Here is an 18,398-nt window from a genome sequence, read left to right on the forward strand (position 1 = left end):
ACTGAGGCAAAATTTCCCCGATTCAAATCGAATCGAATCAAATCGATTCGGGACCTTGTGAATCGGAATCGAATCGATTCTAGAAATCAGTGACGATACCCAGCCCTACTCATGTGTATATATTGTGTGAGCTTCCCTGTGGTCATCATCAGATTGTCTGTTATTCTTCCAAAATGGCTCGCTTTTAATTAATTCACGTTTCATGCCTGGTTTTGTCTGCACTTGGGTCCTCACCTCTAAATCCAAGAGTCTGCAGCTGCAGACTCTGACAGCATATTTCAGATGCTGTACTTCTTCACTTTTACTTAAGTAACAAAATAAAACTGAAAGTATATCCTCCGGAATATGCTGAAAAATATAATGGCAAAAAGTAGCTTTTAAACGGCATTTCTAACTGCTGATCTGTGCAAAGGTAACGCACTAATGTCTTTATTTTTTTTGTCATGCTGCTAACTGTACTTTTTACTGTCACAGGCATGACTCTGCTTTGTGCTTTAGTTTTCTGCCTTTTCATCCCTATGCCAATAAGTACAGACAAAGAATACACCAATAGAATTGTCTTCATGTGTTCCCTCCATTTATGTTCAAACTAGTTTGGTACTGAGAAAGCATATTATGATGTAAAATAATCAGTAAATGCTCTCAAATGGTATAAAATTAAACTAACCAGTCTTTTTTTTTTTCTTTCTTTTTTTTTTTTTGAGGTGTAAAAATTAGAGATAGGCAAGCCAAAATGGATAGTCAACTACAAATACCTGAAAAATAACAAACAATAACTGTTTTGTTAGTTCCCTCACAAAAAGCACAAATCTGAACCCAATTTCGATACTGCAGTGACTGGTCATCAAGATTTATAGGATTTACATTGTAAACTTAAATATGTCTAAAGAAGGCCTAGCAGCAAAAATTGCAGACTTAAGTCCTGGGTCTGTAAGCTGAAAGAAAGTTCTTTCAGTAACTGTGAATCAATAATGATCTAACCTTGCCTGAAGGAGGTCAGTGAAAACTCTGAGTTGAAGAGATTCTCATCCAAAGAGACAAGGGGATGATTCAAACCCTCTGCTTCATTTAATACAAGGGTGATTACTGACACGTCTCAGTTTGACCCTTTTCCTTCTATCACACTAATGGAGCAGGTCGCTGTCACCACCATTCCCTATTTCCACAAAATAATATTGTAAGTCAACACTAGATTAACTGATTTTGCACTTTTAATTGAATCGGTCTTTTTTTTTTTTCACTGTTGAGCAATTGTTCTCTTGTTGATAATTAGTTAACACTGGTAAAGCTTAAATGGTCTTTCAGCATGAACAATACAGTGCTATTGACAGAATGAATGACAAAATTGACAGTGACAGGAAAATTAGCAAATTAATGTTCTACTCAAGATTTTCAATGCTGGCTCTGTGTAGCCATTAGTCAAACAGAGTTTCCATCGACACATAGATTGACATTGAGTAGAGGAAATGTTCCTTCAACAGCGACAGTAATAAATGTGCGCTCACTGAAGCACAGTGTTATTCAGCTCCACTGCCTGGTTGTTTTATAAAAGGCATCTGTTTTTATTTATGCTCTGACATTATAGAGATTTAAAATGGGATGAAGCGAGTGCTTAAAAATCCAAACCGTCATCTCCATAATCTCCAGTTCAGTAGGCTCCACTGGACTGAGAGAATGAAAATTACAGCCTGTCAGGCATCAATGACATAGAGGAATGTGAAAATAGTGGACTTTTAACACCCATCTTTTCATCTTACATACCCACAAAAACATTATTGATGGTCCATTTACCATTATGTCAAACAAGGTCACTCCCCCTTAGTTACATCGACTAGGAAATTGAACCTACATTTTCTTAGATGAGGATGAAACTGCATGATAATTAAGGTGAAAGTTTAATTGAGCTGGAATGCCTTAATGTAAGCGTAAGTAAAATATAGGTGTGCGTGCTCCAAATGTACATATTAAAAAGCATCTTCTTTAATACAGGTTTTCAAGCATGGTAAAGCATAACTTTCATTTTATGATGCTTTTTTGCACTGCTGTCGTCACATAATTCAGTTTTATCCAATTCTGTTTTATTTATATAGCGCCATATCTCAACAACAGTTGTCTCATGGTGCTTTATGTTGTAAGGTGTAGACTGTACAATAATGCAAAGAAAACCCCCCAAATCAGATGATCCCCTATATATGAGCAAGCACTTGGTAACAGTGGGAAGGAAAAACTCCCTTTTAACAGGAAGAAACCTCCAGCATCACCAGGCTCAGGGAGGGGAAACCATCTGTTGCAACCAGTTGGGGTTTGGTTGGTAAGGAAAGAACAAGGAAACACAAGGTTCCATTCATATTCTGTATTTTACATATATTTAAATGTCAGAGTAACATATCCCATAGAACAGACCACATATCCTCCTTTTGTGATTCGCTAGTTAACAAAATAGTTACACTTGGGATTATAAACTAGTGCCCCTGCCTGAGCTGAACTTAACATGACTCAGATTAACAACAAAAATAATGAACCAAGTGTCAAAGAATTAAATATTCCTGTTTTATTGTTGATTAACCACATTCAGGTATGTTTAAAAGAGTCTGTGATACAATTCTAAAGGCCTGGGAGCTTGAGGGTCCTGCGCAGTATCTTTGCTGTTGCTGGGATATAGATCTCAGATGTTGTTCGTGGGATCTGCTGGAGCCACTCACGAGAATTGTTGTCACAGAGCACTGAAAGGAGAGAGTGTGAGACTTTCCACACCATTCCTCAAATACCCTCCAATATGAGAACGCTTGTTCTCATACAATGATCTTGTGGAGGGGGCTCTAGCACTCTGAATAGTGGCTATAACACCCTGGGGGGCAATGTTCCCTCTAACTTTTCACGTGTCTGAGCGAACGCACAAACTCCCTGAGCGGTCCCGTGGACCACTGTGAGCAACATCAGACGTGTGCACTGTGGTCACGCCAGCATCGAATCCATCCAAGTTACATGGTTTATTAAAATAATCAAATTACAGCATTTACATTTATGTTAGACTACTTTTAATTAACTGCTTTAGCCCACTTACAATGAAAATATTAAAAAAATTGTTCATGACCTGTGTAGTATGTTAACACTATTGGAAGTAAAAATAACTTGAACTCCAATTTTGAAAACACAACTTTCTTTTAAAAAAAAAAAAAAAAAAATCTCTGACTTGTATGTGTCTGTGGTCTGGGAGAGAGTCCTGTAACTCTCCGTGCCAGCAGTGCGCAATTGTGCACGCGTGCAGCTTAGAGGGAACATTGCTGGGGGGTCGATGCTTTCATCCAGAATGTCACGTTTTTCTCTGTCTGAAAGCCCTGACAAGTTCAGCCATCTTGCCCTCTCCTGTAGGACGATGATGCTGAGAGCTCTGCCTGCTGCTTGTAGTGCTGCTCTAGTGAGGTGGAGACACTGGTCCGTAACGACGCCCAGCTCTTCCCACAGCTCGCTAGCATCCAGGTTCGCAGCAGTCTGGTCCTGGCAACTGATTTATACACCTTGTCAGTCAGGGAGGACTGCAGGCGTTCAGCCTTGGAGGGCAGGGATGGACCAGATGACATGGAGAGTTTCTGGTTTGGGTAGAGATGAGAAGCCACCAGATTCTCCACTGTGGGAATTTGGTAGATGCCCTTCTCTTTCATTCCAGTGCAGTCAAATGCCGCCGCTCCCTGCATGGGGTTGGGTGACGAAAATGGCTTTGCCCAGCAGCGTGTGACCTTGTCCACGCATTCGGGGAAAAGCGGCAGTACCTGCTTAGTAGTGTGCTTTGCTTTGGGGAGCCTTTTACCCTCGTATCGTGAGGTGGAGGCCTCCGTTGTCACCACGGGCCATGGGATTGCCAGCTTTTCAGCTGCCCGTTTTGTAACATCAAATAGCTCCATGCCGCGGGACTGTGTGCCGGGGTTGTCACAATCGGCCCCTTGTGTCACAGAATTCCAACCAGAGGGGGCAAAGAAAACGTCGTCATACTCGTCCAAGACAAGATGTTCCAACGCTCCCTCAGAGCATTCGCTGAGTAGCTCGTCATTAGCCTCGAGGGAATCAGACAACATAGCTTCGCAGCTGACCTCGGCATAATCCACCAGCGGGAGGACGATATCCATCTCTTCGCCCCAGCTGGTGCCTGGTGTGGCTGACTCAGTGTGCTCCATCGGTGGGCTGATTGGAGGCAGCATTGGGTCCTTCTTCGACAGGCTAGCCTGGCGAGCTAGCCTTTGGCGAAGGCTTTTTAGGGTAAAGTGAGCACAGTGTTCGCACTCACCCGTTGTGGAAATAGCCGCTTGGGCGTGTTGCAGCCCGAGGCACATCACACAAGCGTCATGTGTATCTGAACGTGAGATTTTGCAACCTCAGGGGCAAATTCTGGGCAGCGGTTTGCAGTTTGCCATATTAAGGAAACTTGGTGTAGCTACCTTGGAATGGCTGGACAGCTAACACTGTCTTTGCTTGCTCGCGTGGACATTTAAGCTAGCACTCACGTTCACAGTCCAGAGAGATGAGGTTTCTAAGAAGCGAGAAGAGGAAATTGAATGACAGGTGACGCTTTGCGTCACACCCTTTTATAGGGAGGAGGGTGGCCCCTCCCTGACGCAAGCGTCACAACTGCCAGCCAATGCTGGCTGGAGTAATGACATAGAGGCTTCTGAGGACAACGCTGAGAGAGCGTTCCCCATAGTGAGACTCCGAAACGAATGTTTGAAAGAGAACTACTATTTCATTCTGTTGCCCACTAAAACCCTTTTAAATAAAAAAAAAACCAAAAAAAAAAAATTTGTGCTTTGGGGCAAATTTTCTCGTGCGATTAAATGCGCTTAATTAATTACAAAGCCTCTAATTAATTAGATTTTTTTTTCAAGTTGGACAGAAGTGTAAAATAACTTTAAACATTTTTTATATATGTTAGATTATTCAAAATAGCCACCCTTTGCTTTGATTACTGCTTTGCACACTCTTAGGTCAGGCGACTGTGGAGGCCATGCCATCTCTCGCAGCACTCCATCATGCCCCTTGGTCAGATAGCCCTTACACAGCTTGAATGTGGGTTTGGGGTTATTGTCCTATTGAAAAATGAATGATGGTCCAACTAAACGCTAGCCGGATGGGATGGCATGTCGCTGCAAGATGCTGGGGTAGTCATGCTGTTTCAGTGTGCTTTCAGTTATAAATAAATCCCCAATAGTGTCACCAGCAAAGCACCCCCACACCATCACATGTCCTCATCCATGCTTCACGGTGGGAACCATGCATATAGAGACCATCCTTTGACCTTTTCTGCGTTGCACAAAGACACAGCAGGTGGAACCAAAGATCTCAAATTTTGGACTCATCAGACCAAAGCACAGATTTCCATTGGTCTAATATCCATTCCCCTCCTTCTTAACCCAAACAAATCTCTTCTGCTTGTTGCTTTTCCTTAGTAGTGGCTTCTTGGAAGATATTTGACCATAAAGGCCTTATTCGCGCAGTTTCCTCTGAACAGTTGATGTAGAGATGTGTCTGCAACTGGAACTCTGTGTGGTATTTATCTGGGCTCTAATCTCAGGTGCTGTTAACCTGCGATTTCTGAGGCTTGTAACTTGGATGTATTCTTCCTCAGCAGCAGAGGTGGCTCTTGCTCTTCCTGTCCTGGGACGGCCATCAATTCAATTCAGTTTTATTTGTACAGCACCAAATCACAACATCAGTCACCTCAAGGCTCCTCATGTGAGCCAGTTTCATTGTAGCACTTGATGGTTTTCAGGAATTAACTTTAGGACACATTCAAAGCAATTTTCTGGACTGACTGACCTTCAGTTCTTAAAGTAATGATGGACTATCGTTTCTCTTTACTTAGGTAATTGTTTGTTGCCATAATGTTTTGAGTTATTTCACACTTTTTTTTGTTTACTACACAATTCCATATGTGTTCATTCAGTTTTGATGCCTTCAGTGAAAATTTGATGTGAATGGTAATGAAAATAAAGGAAAAGTAATAAATAAGAACCTGTGTCCAAACATCTGATACTCAATATATTTTAGTTTCAATCAATATATTCGGACTTTTATTACTTTTATTATTATATATATATATAGATATATATATATATAGAGATAGATAGATAGATATATATAGAGATAGATAGATAGATAGATATAGATATATATATATATAGATATAGAGATAGATATAGAGATAGATATATATCTATATAGATATATCTATCTCTATATCTATCTCTATATCTATATATCTCTCTCTCTCTCTCTCTCTCTCTCTCTCTCTCTCTCTCTCTCTCTCTCTCTCTCTCTCTCTCTCTCTCCCTATCTCATGTTTTTATAGCGGTAGTTTGAGTGGACAATTTGTGCATTTAAGAGGAGTTCAGCTATCATTCTTTTTGAAACAAGTCATTACTAGGGCATATTGGAAGATTTAGGGAAGATAAGTCTACAATACATGACACTGATCAAAAGTTAGTGTGAACTTTAGATGATCTGTCCTTTATTTATTAATGACCTTTATAGCTGAAGTTCTATTAATTTGATTTTGTTTTTTCTCAGTTTTACATTAGGAATATTTTCTCATTAAATGTTTTTTTTCTGTTTGTCTACTGTACCTAGTTGTTTTTCTTCACAAAATGTATTTATGGGCTGACAGCATTTTGGTTGTCATTTCATTATAACCTTTAGGGACTCTCCAGTAATGAACATCCGGAAAAGCGCTGAGCTGGTAATTTTGGAGCAAAGATCTTTGGTTTCAAGTTTGATGATATCAAATATATCAAACATGTTTTGCATTTTGTGTTTGAGAAAATCTTTATTCAATCAATTTCTGACATTTACATATAGTCAACTGATGAACTGCTCATTAATGCAAATATCTAATCAACAAATCACATGGCAGTAACTCATTGCATTTAGGCAAATAAACATGGAAAAGATAACCTGCTGAAGTTCACACCAAGTATCATAATGAAGAAGAATGGGAATTTAAGTGAATTTGTTGGATGACTTGTTCTTGGTGCCACATGGGCTTGCCTGAGTATTTCAGAAACTTAACTGTACTCAAATGGCCTCACCAGGAACCAGATCAATTCAATGGAACACTTTAGGAATGTGGTGGAATGGGAGTTTTATATTTTTTTTTATTTGTAGCCAACAAATCTACAACAACTGAGTGATGTCATCATGTCACTTATGTTTCCTGTATCTTGTTGTCATGAAGAATTAAAGTAATTCTGAAGTCAAAATGGTTCTAACAGGGGTTCTAGTAAATTTTACCTAATAGTGTTTAATTTATTTTTTAATTCATGAGTTCATTAATTTTCTCAAAAAGATGAATGAGAGAAGGAAAAAGTAAATAAATGAGGAAAAAGGAGAAAAGAAGAAAGAAAATAAATGTTGCCAATGCTTGTTCATGTTTCAGTGAAACACACTCTTAAACAAGGGTGTCTGTCCACTAAAACTGTAAGCCTTTTATTTTGAAACAGTAACAGCAACACTGTAACAGAACATTCCAAGGGACCATTTCAGGAAGCTGTGTTCACCATAGCAAAAATTACAACATCAGAAAAAAAAATATTAGGCATTTTAAGCGATATTGTATTCAGATTGTTGTTCTGCTTACAGTTTTATTTCAAAGCATTAACACTATAGATGAAATAAGTACCTGGGTTTGAGGAGTGATGTGCTTGTATCCCAACACTAAAAGAACTACAATAAACGCACACTTACCAAATTAAATTCTTAAATGAACCTTTTTTTGTTCAATTAAAGTTTTTTGTCCTTTAAATTTATATATAATATGTCCAAGTTTGGATAATGCTGCTGAGGTTTGGTCTCACGCTGATAATGAATCTAATTACTGTCGTAGAATTATTAAGGAATTAGCTAAAAAGGAAGCAAGAAATTAGTTAAAAAGTAGCACTGACGAATTGGCTGCCAACCAAAAACCTACAGCCTTTATACACAACAGCAACAGTTACTAAAACATATGCAAGTATCTTGGACACCATGAAGAACCTGGTCTGAAGCAGACAATTTTACCTACATTGTTATGACGCAGTGCAGCATTGTGCTTTGGAGAGCTAAATTTAGCTGATAGCTGCTGGGATGGATTACTGAGAGGCTTGAAGGCGACGTGATATCTGGGAGGGAAATTACTTGAGCTTAATGAAGTACATAAGTCATTCCTCACATGCTGCCCACTATATAGCACACTCTCTCAATCTGTGAGGACAGTTTAGAGGGCACTACACATACTTGTAGAGGGTAATAGTTCATTTTCCTTGCAAGCTCCTCCATTGAGACCTCGTTTCAGCTTGACCCAGTTTGTGGAAGGAAAATTATGACTCAGTCCTTGCATTTAATAGCAATCCAATCATATATAGTATTAAAATATTTAATTCTGAGGTGGTGAGAGAAATACTCAGACATTAAACATAATAATGCTGCATTTAAGTAAACTTAATTAAAAGTAGGAATAGTATTACACAACTCTTCCAGATTATTATTTTTTTTTAGATGTACCAGTGTTTAAGCAGGTTTTTACTGTCTAGACAGTAACCTAGGTAGCACTAGGTTAACCTATTTTATATGAGAGTTGGTCGATCTTGTTTATATAGCACCAAAATAACCAAGAATATCTTCATTATTCTGATATCTACTCAGATATATTTATTTTTAGGGATTTTTTTTTTAAATCACTGCAACAGTCATAGCAACATATTTTATATTGTAAGGTAATGTTCTAACAATATTGAAGAGAATCTCAATGATCCCTGTAAGTACAGTTCTTGGCTAGTACGTAGTTATGTTCCAAGTGTTTTTCCGTGTTTTACAACCACTGGCTGTGTTTTGGTGAAGTAAGGCGATGCAAGCTGTGAATCGTTCCCCATCTTCACATAGCGTTGAATGTTTCGAAATCCTTTTCAAAAAAGCGTTTGTATCATCAAAGGCATCTCTGAGAAACTAAACCCACAAAGGTTTTATCGGAGCACCAAAGAGGGTTAGTGTAGTTTTTCATAGGGTTAACCGTTTCCAAATGGTTGGGGTGGTAGATTGGAAGTGAAGGGCGTGCTCCTGGGCGAGAGAGGGGAGAGTGGATGAGAGAGCGGCCCTAATGCGGCATCTCATTACAACCTCTGTCAGGATCCCTCTATTCTACCATCAGCTCCCCTTAACTTGGTAAGAGCCCAACTGTCGTTTCGAGTGAGTGTGCCGCCAAAGAGGCATTTACAAATAAATGAAAAATGTCACATTTGATTTCACTCCTCTCGGACTGCGGCGCCTCAGCTTTGTCACAAACTGTCTTTGTTGTTCTGGTCTCTTGCAGGTCCAGCTCCCGGTCGCCGAAGATAGATTCTGGCAGGCTCAGGCCCTCTACTTCTCTCCCAGGGTAAGCTCGCAGACAATGACCTTCCCGTAATGTTGCTGAAACACTGATTCCTCCTTTTTTCCAGCTCTGCTTCTCTCATCCTTGTCCTTGAATGGCATGCGAGCGAGCAGGAAGTTGAAGCTGGTTTGCTATGACCGGGAAAATAAAGAGCTGGTAAAATGGCGTGGCATGTCGTTTAGGGAGAGTCAGCGTGGTATCGTCTTTAACCCTTGGCTTTGTGGTTCGCCTGGGATGCCCTCGCTATTGCTGCTGCCGCCACCACAAAAGCGAGGAATTAAAGACACACTACACCTTTTTTTTGATGGCGTACGTTTGCTGAGAATATTTATTTCTTTAAATTTTGCCGAAAATTGTCGTTTGCTTTTTAGGGTTTCGGAATTGGGATATTTCTGCCTTTTATTTATGCCGCTTTACGGTGGCTTTTTTGTATTTATTGAAAGATTTTATTCCTACGCCGAACCGTATGTATCATTATTATTATTATTATTATTATTATCATTATTATTATATGTCCGCACTGGCAATAAAAAGTCTATGATCATCATTATTATCAAAAACTCTACAAAATTACGGCGTTTCTATGAAGTTCCGAAACACGAAATGCAAAAATGTTTCGCTGAATACTGCGAAGAATGACAAATATTCTATCAAAATAAGCACAACGTCCTGTTTGCATCAGTGAATTTATCAAATATTATTAAGATTTCAAAATGACTGAATTCAAATCCCGAACGTTTACATTCTATAGTCCATTTAAACTCCTATTTTTTCTATTACATTCATTCATTTACAGTGCAGTCCAAGTGAAATATGAAGCCATTTTAGATGGTTTCCCCATAGTGTTCTCCTTATTTATCGTTTTTATTCTTTTCCTTTAATCGCTTCAAGGCATGATTAATCTCATGGACTGAATTCTTATGCAGGTTCAAGGCTTTCATGTGAGCTTCATGACACAGTAATCTGATTTTAGACACAAGCAACTGAGGTAGAATGGTGTGTACTTTTCTATTTATAGATATCTAAACGTATCCCACAATCCCTACTACAGATTTCAGTCAACAACACATCCTCAGCATGCTAAATGCATCCGCACAATATTGACATCAAACGCTGGCACTTCTTTAAAGCTCATTCGTCAGATGTAAAACAGCATATACGTATTGTTTGATGTTTCAGTGACGTATTACAAGGATCCATCAGCTCGCAGCGCTGAACCAGCCAAATGCACGTTTTGATGTGTAATATCATCGTAAGAAATGCCTTTTTCATTCATGATCACTTCCTTTTAGCCTGCGTTTGCAGTTACCTCAAAGGAAACAAGCTGGACGTTACAGCCGCTTCAGATTTCACGTCATGTCGTGACACAGTCATATCCTGAATACTCGTCTAAAGAATGTATATATCTATGCTTTTACAAGTTGTTCTAAGGCTATATTTTTACCGTCTTCTGTTAGTGCTCACAGATCTTTGAACAATTATTGGAAAAGAAGTCCACTGTAGAGAAAACACTTTTACTCACCTGCTGCTGTCCTTACGCATCGCAGTACTGCAATCGGTGTATGCTCCTCAGTGAAGTGCCATTTGTAGCTTGTTGGGTTTTTTATGGGGTACAAATGCCCCATGCAGGCTTTTTGGAATGGGCTGTTAAGCCTCTTTAGTAACACTTTAAAGAGTGTATGTAGTGGGTGGGATGTCGTAAGGAGGGGGGGTATGGACAGCCTGTTAGAAGATCCTGAAGGCAGGACGCCTCTGCATTTAAAAGCTGTTAATGATGCATGTCGCTCACTGAGGAATCAGTGGACCGCAGCCACCATGTTTCTCAGACTAAACGTACGTGTGTGTGTGTGTGTGTGTGTGTGTGTGTGTGTGTGTGTATGTCTGAGTAGGACACCTGTTGTGCTGTCTGTAGCAGACCTTCCCTTTGGGAATCAGGATGAATAACAACAAGTAAAATCTGCTGTTGAATAGAAGCAAACCAGTGTTGTTACTCTATTATTGAAGTAGCTAAGTTGAAGAGTTGTTGATGGGGAAGTTTATGGCTTCAGTTTGATCTTATGGAGGATGCTTATTTGCAATTTAGTGGCTTTGCTGTTTTACATTTCTGTTATCTGTTTGGAGCTGCCTTTAGCTTGAACTCATGATTCTAACCAATCAGAATTGTCCAAATTCTAGAAATAATGTGAAACCTGAACACGTGCAGGGACTGAGGGCTTACTAGAACTGGGTATACATAATATCCTGTACTTAACTGTTGCTGTTGTTGACAAAGACAAAAATGACCTTGGGAGCCTGGATAGAGAAAGGATTATCTTTCAATAGACTTCAGGGGGAATGTGATTAGAAACCATCCACTTCAACAGTGAATTCATGTTTGAAATCATACTTTAATTATATAGAAAAAACCATTTTAAATTGCATATGTAAGGTTTTTTCACCTGACAGACGAAAGAAGTGAATCATTTAACAGGTTAACAGTTTGACAGTTAAACAGGTTTAAAAAATAGGATTTGGAAAATTAATACTTTTGGTGGCTTCAAAATAAAAGAGTAATTTACAGCTTATATTACAAACACAAACTCCCTGGATGTTCACAGAAGACAACACTGACCAACGATCACAGGATTTCTTCCGTCGCACAAAAAGCATACACAGAACATTCAGAGGAGTGTGGCTATGGCTTAGGAGGTAGTGGGTCTGTTAATAGGACGACTGGTGGATCTCCCAATCATGAACAACCCTCACTAAATGGAGATCATCTACAGGGTTAAAATCTTACCATGTACAATCAGGTTGTGGATGTGACCACTTCTATAAAAACAGCTGTTACCTCTTGCTAGCTGTCAAGCACGGTGGTAATGAAATGGTATGGCAGAACCTTAAGAGAACTGTACAAAAATGGTGTGAGAAACTACAGGGAGTGCAGAATTATTAGGCAAATGAGTATTTTGTCCACATCATCCTCTTCATGCATGTTGTCTTACTCCAAGCTGTATAGGCTCGAAAGCCTACTACCAATTAAGCATATTAGGTGATGTGCATCTCTGTAATGAGAAGGGGTGTGGTCTAATGACATCAACACCCTATATCAGGTGTGCATAATTATTAGGCAACTTCCTTTCCTTTGGCAAAATGGGTCAAAAGAAGGACTTGACAGGCTCAGAAAAGTCAAAAATAGTGAGATATCTTGCAGAGGGATGCAGCAGTCTTAAAATTGCAAAGCTTCTGAAGCGTGATCATCGAACAATCAAGCGTTTCATTCAAAATAGTCAACAGGGTCGCAAGAAGCGTGTGGAAAAACCAAGGCGCAAAATAACTGCCCATGAACTGAGAAAAGTCAAGCGTGCAGCTGCCAAGATGCCACTTGCCACCAGTTTGGCCATATTTCAGAGCTGCAACATCACTGGAGTGCCCAAAAGCACAAGGTGTGCAATACTCAGAGACATGGCCAAGGTAAGAAAGGCTGAAAGACGACCACCACTGAACAAGACACACAAGCTGAAACGTCAAGACTGGTCCAAGAAATATCTCAAGACTGATTTTTCTAAGGTTTTATGGACTGATGAAATGAGAGTGAGTCTTGATGGGCCAGATGGATGGGCCCGTGGCTGGATTGGTAAAGGGCAGAGAGCTCCAGTCCGACTCAGACGCCAGCAAGGTGGAGGTGGAGTACTGGTTTGGGCTGGTATCATCAAAGATGAGCTTGTGGGGCCTTTTTCGGGTTGAGGATGGAGTCAAGCTCAACTCCCAGTCCTACTGCCAGTTTCTGGAAGACACCTTCTTCAAGCAGTGGTACAGGAAGAAGTCTGCATCCTTCAAGAAAAACATGATTTTCATGCAGGACAATGCTCCATCACACGCGTCCAAGTACTCCACAGCGTGGCTGGCAAGAAAGGGTATAAAAGAAGAAAAACTAATGACATGGCCTCCTTGTTCACCTGATCTGAACCCCATTGAGAACCTGTGGTCCATCATCAAATGTGAGATTTACAAGGAGGAAAACAGTACACCTCTCTGAACAGTGTCTGGGAGGCTGTGGTTGCTGCTGCACGCAATGTTGATGGTGAACAGATCAAAACACTGACAGAATCCATGGATGGCAGGCTTTTGAGTGTCCTTGCAAAGAAAGGTGGCTATATTGGTCGCTGATTTGTTTTTGTTTTGTTTTTGAATGTCAGAAATGTATATTTGTGAATGTGGAGATGTTATATTGGTTTCACTGGTAAAATAAATAATTGAAATGGGTATATATTTGTTTTTGTTAAGTTGCCTAATAATTATGCACAGTAATAGTCACCTGCACACAGATATCCCCTAAAATAGCTAAAACTAAAACAAACTAAAACTACTTCCAAAAACATTCAGCTTTGATATTAATGAGTTTTTGGGTTCATTGAGAACATGGTTGTTGTTCAATAATAAAATTATTCCTCAAAAATACAACTTGCCTAATAATTCTGCACTCCCTGTAATAAAGTCATACAGAAAGTGATTACTAAGTTATTGCTGCTTAAGGTGGTTCTAAAAGTTGTCTAACCTTGAAGAGCACTTAGTTTTTCAAAGGACTGCAAAGACTTTTTTTTTACATGACTGTTATGTGTATACACTTTCCCTGATATAAATGTTTAGACAATTCAGACTGTACTGGAAATGAAATTCACATGTAAATCCCATTTAAAAACAAGAGCTGAATTTGCAGGACGCAAAATACTTCCACAGTATGCTTCTGCCAGCATTGTCATCTTTAGTGCTGATGAAGAAAAATTTGGTAAAAGACACAGTTAATGAGTGTCAGTACAGTACAACATGGTCTGTGTCCTCTGTGTTGACGAAGACCTTGGTCAGTTGCACTCAGCTGCAGGTGTGTGTGTCTAGCCGTCCGTCCGTGTGTGTGTGTTTGTGTTTGGCATATGAATGATGAGTTCTATTCACTCAAGGTGACTTTTGAGGAGTCATCCATTTCTCCAATCACTGCCTCCTATTACTTGCTCCAGTGCACCACTTAGGCTACACACAAGCAATCATGGGCTGTTATCTGACTTTAAAGTATACTTCATCCTATACTGCAGACAGACTACATATAAGGTTATACATTTACATGGTGTTTGGACCAGAATTGGTGCTTATTTTATATAATCTCTTAATTTATTAACTTCAGAGATTTTAGATAAAAGGTTTCTAAACTGATTGAACAACAGAACTACAACAGCATGGCAGTTACTACAAATGAGCTTAAGGGATGTTTCCATTTTTATTCAGCATGTGGATTGATTTAATTATAGACTTGTTTGACAAAGTGTTACATGATCTTTTGTGTCTGCTCCCAGAGGGTTTACGATGACTGGCCCACTGCTGTACACTGTTCCACTCTGTGCTTCTTATCATTGCTGTTGCTAGCCTCACTGCTAATGTGTTTCACCACCAACTGTATCAGCATAACTGAGACCTTGTGAGATTTATAGTTGCCTGTGCTGTAGAAGAAGAAGAGTGTATGGATATTTAGCTCTCTATAAAAAGGTGTAAAGCTTAAATGGCACAACTTTTAAAAAGTTATTACAGCAGTGGCTGGTGGTGGTGTTAAAGAGTGGAGGAAGATGTGTGTGTTTTTAGGTGGGGCAATCCTCTTTGCCTGTGTTAATGCATGGTACTGCATTACACAGTAGCTACATGCTATACTGTGCTCGAAATAGTGGTGTTGTGTGTGCATGCTACATAGAGAGTCCTGTCATTGCGACTGTAATCAGCATCGTTGGCCTTCGAAGGGGGAAAATTATGTGTTTGATGACATTTCCATTTAACTTATGTGAAATCACCACAGGTTTATTCATCCTGTGTAACCTGTTTCATAATTGAAGAACCAGCTAGAATGCATATCACCATTTTGAATTTCACTGGATGCTATTGTGTCTTTCGACTGGGCCTGTGAACACAGTGGCTTTTGCTGATGAATGGACTTGGGGCTTCAAGGTTTCTATCTCCAAAGGGTATTTTGTCATTTTTCATTGAGGTGTTGTTTAGTGGATTTTCTATCTGAACTCTTCATATAAAGTACATATAGAAGGGTTTTAGCTATCTACTGAGCTAGGAAGAAGCTCTTTCATCAAGGGTAATGGGAGTAGTCTTCACCACTTCTTACTCAATCCAACACCGTTTCAAAACAACGAAAGCAAGTTGACTCAGGCAAGTACACTGTTAATGGTAGCAGCTTTCAAAGCACATTAGCTGGGAACATCACAAATGCATTAAATGAATGCCTACTTAAATTCCAAGTGCATGTGCTCATAATCATTAAGTGTCTTGCTACAATACGCCAACTCTTTTTCTATTTGCTTACCCAGGAACTCCTACACATTCAGGAGCTGATCAATCAAACTTGGCACCCAGGTACAGCTAAAAGTTTTTATTTATATTGCCTGCAAACATGCAACCACCTCCCAATGACCTGAAATGACCTATTTGTAGCATTTATGCACCTGCAGTACCTTATAAATGTAATTTTCATTTCATAAAAATAATATCTAATTTATCAAATCTACCATATTTCTCATTTAATATCTACCACCCCATGTTTTTTCTTAGTGTGATATATCAGTTTGCCAACAGTACAAACAGAACAAAGAAAACTGTAGCATAGGCATGTCCTGGTTCAGATTAATGACGGACTCCTGGCATTATTTACTTGAGGTTTTTTTAGTGGTGTCAGCGTTAATCTCGTTAAAATGACGTTAACGCCATAACCGCATTAACGTGGCAAATCTCCGTTAGTGAGTTAACGCGGATCGCCCCGTGCGTGGGGCTGCACGGCATCAAAGCTGTAGCACGGTTAGCTTGTTAACGCGTTAGCGCCGCACAGCGAAAATGTGCAGATAATGATGATGGTGTGATGAAATTGGAGGAGGTAGAATATGTGATAGCCACCACAGTGTCTCTACTTCTTCACTGCAGTATTTTTACACACAAAAATAAAAAGTAATATTATACTCGATCCTACTGAAAATCTTGAATTCAATTTCATGTTTAACTTGTATTGACAGTGATTTTGTCAGGTATCCTTGTGAAAATGGTGAAAAGTACACACACATTCATGCCTGAAAGTGAGGAAAAACAGACTTTTCTGTTATCATCCTGCATTCCTCTTCTGTGAACTCCACAGCTGACCATGAGTGTCAGCAGCATACAATCCGACCCTCTTGTCTATGCTGGAGGAGGAATGCATGAGGAATGTGACAGGGTGATGACAAAATACTGAGTGTCTGGTAGGGCATAACCCAAAACACCTAACCTAGGGTGCTTCTAGGACTATCCAGTCTTGTCTTATCTCAAAATACTGGAATAATTAGGTCTGACCTCAAACTAATGGTTTAAGACAGAATTATGATGATTTACAGTCGTTCTGACTTTCTTACTACAGAGTAAATCTGCTTTGTAAATACTGCGCATGGTTTATTGTACATTTGTGGCTTCAAAAAGGATTGATGGAAGTAAATTATTCTTAAAATGTTAATATTATCCTGGCTTGTAATAATAAACAGACTGTGATTAAAGGTAATAGATAAATGTATTTACATACTGTGAGTTTCTAAAAGTGTTTGTCAGATACCCAAATCACTTCATCTGGCTCTATGCAAGGAGTCCCATTTCTACTCTGAGCCCCTCACAAATGGCCAATCTCGCCACCTTATCTTTAAGACTGAGTGTAAACAGCCTGTGAAGGAAGCTCATTTCCACCTGTTGTATCTGTAATCATATTCTTTCAGAAAGACCACACCAGCCACAAAAAGTAAAGAGGTGACCAAACCCCAAACCTGCCACTTTGCTATGCCCAGAAACAACAGAATCAGTGACACAGACCATACAGAGCATTCTAGCTCAACCTCCACAAGTACGAGTGAAACTTATTGCTAATGTAAACCGCGCTCTCCGCCCCTGATAGCTGTATGTAATTCATTGATCCCCTATGGCCTCTCCTTGGGTGGTGGGCCTGCAGGCCCATGGCAGTTTGGGGCACACACATATAGCATGATAGAATACAATATTCTATAGTTCCTGGTGCCTTCATTTACATTCTTTAGTTTTACCTAAAGCCTGATTCACTTATTTGAGGTGGAAAAACGGTGACAGAGTGTTTAATGGTGTAGGATGTAATACAAATTTTTAAAATTATTTGGGCCTGATTAGAATTGCTGCTATTATTAGCATATATATTTTTAGTATTCTAAGAATTGAAAATTGTTTTTGCATTTATGGACTGTCATCATTTCCACATTGTGTTGTTTGATTTTTAAAAAAAATTGTTTTGGCTTCTGTCTTGTTACAATTAACATACAGAAGTTCACAAAACATTTCTGAAGAATAGTGCAGTATATCACTGGACAAAAAACTTTTGGGATTTTGATTTTAAATCCAATATAAAAATTTAAATGAGTGATTAGGTGCCATTTCCTGTTACTTCATTACTCACCTGAGAAAGTAATTTATTGCACACGCTTTGTGTTACTCTCACATACGATCTTTTAGTTTTTTATGTATGAAGATGAAAAGATGAGCCCAAACCCACCAAATCAGTGGCTTGTAGCACAATCACATAGAAAGAAAAAGGAATGTTTGTTTTTTAGGGTTAGGTTTATCTGTTGTGTACAGATAATGGATCAATGATAATGATAATGATACAATTGAAATTGTAATCTAATCACAGAATTTAGTACAGTAATGCATTACTTTACTGTGTAACTGAAAAAAATAATATGATTACAATAATTCATTGCTTTAGAATTTGTTACAGCCAGTGCTAGTTTTGGCAGTTTCACAATTGCATTTCATACTTAATACAACTCCAATTCATACAATCTCAGAATTCATAAAAATGTGAGTAGTTTAGATGGAGTAACCAATCAGAATCAATACATACTTGAATTTGGGGCATTTTTCCAAAACTTTGAGGTCAAAATACATTTTTCTGTTTTCTGGCTTGAGTTATAGAACTCATCCTGTAGAGTATCATTAAAAC

General features: G+C 39.2%; 1 protein-coding gene across 1 annotated transcript in view; it reads left to right on the forward strand.

Annotated features, from left to right (window-relative positions):
* The window catches only part of LOC120436365 (inactive N-acetylated-alpha-linked acidic dipeptidase-like protein 2), a 483,232-nt gene that overhangs the window by 17,186 nt on the left and 447,648 nt on the right, over positions 1 to 18,398 (forward strand). Inside the window, exon 2 of the mRNA XM_039607291.1 lies at positions 9,332 to 9,394. The gene's annotated coding sequence lies outside the window, so the exon portion shown is untranslated. The remainder of the gene's footprint in view (positions 1 to 9,331; positions 9,395 to 18,398) is intronic.

Source organism: Oreochromis aureus, linkage group 23, assembly GCF_013358895.1.
Source record: "Oreochromis aureus strain Israel breed Guangdong linkage group 23, ZZ_aureus, whole genome shotgun sequence".
In the NCBI taxonomy this organism is placed as follows: Eukaryota; Metazoa; Chordata; class Actinopteri; order Cichliformes; family Cichlidae; genus Oreochromis; species Oreochromis aureus.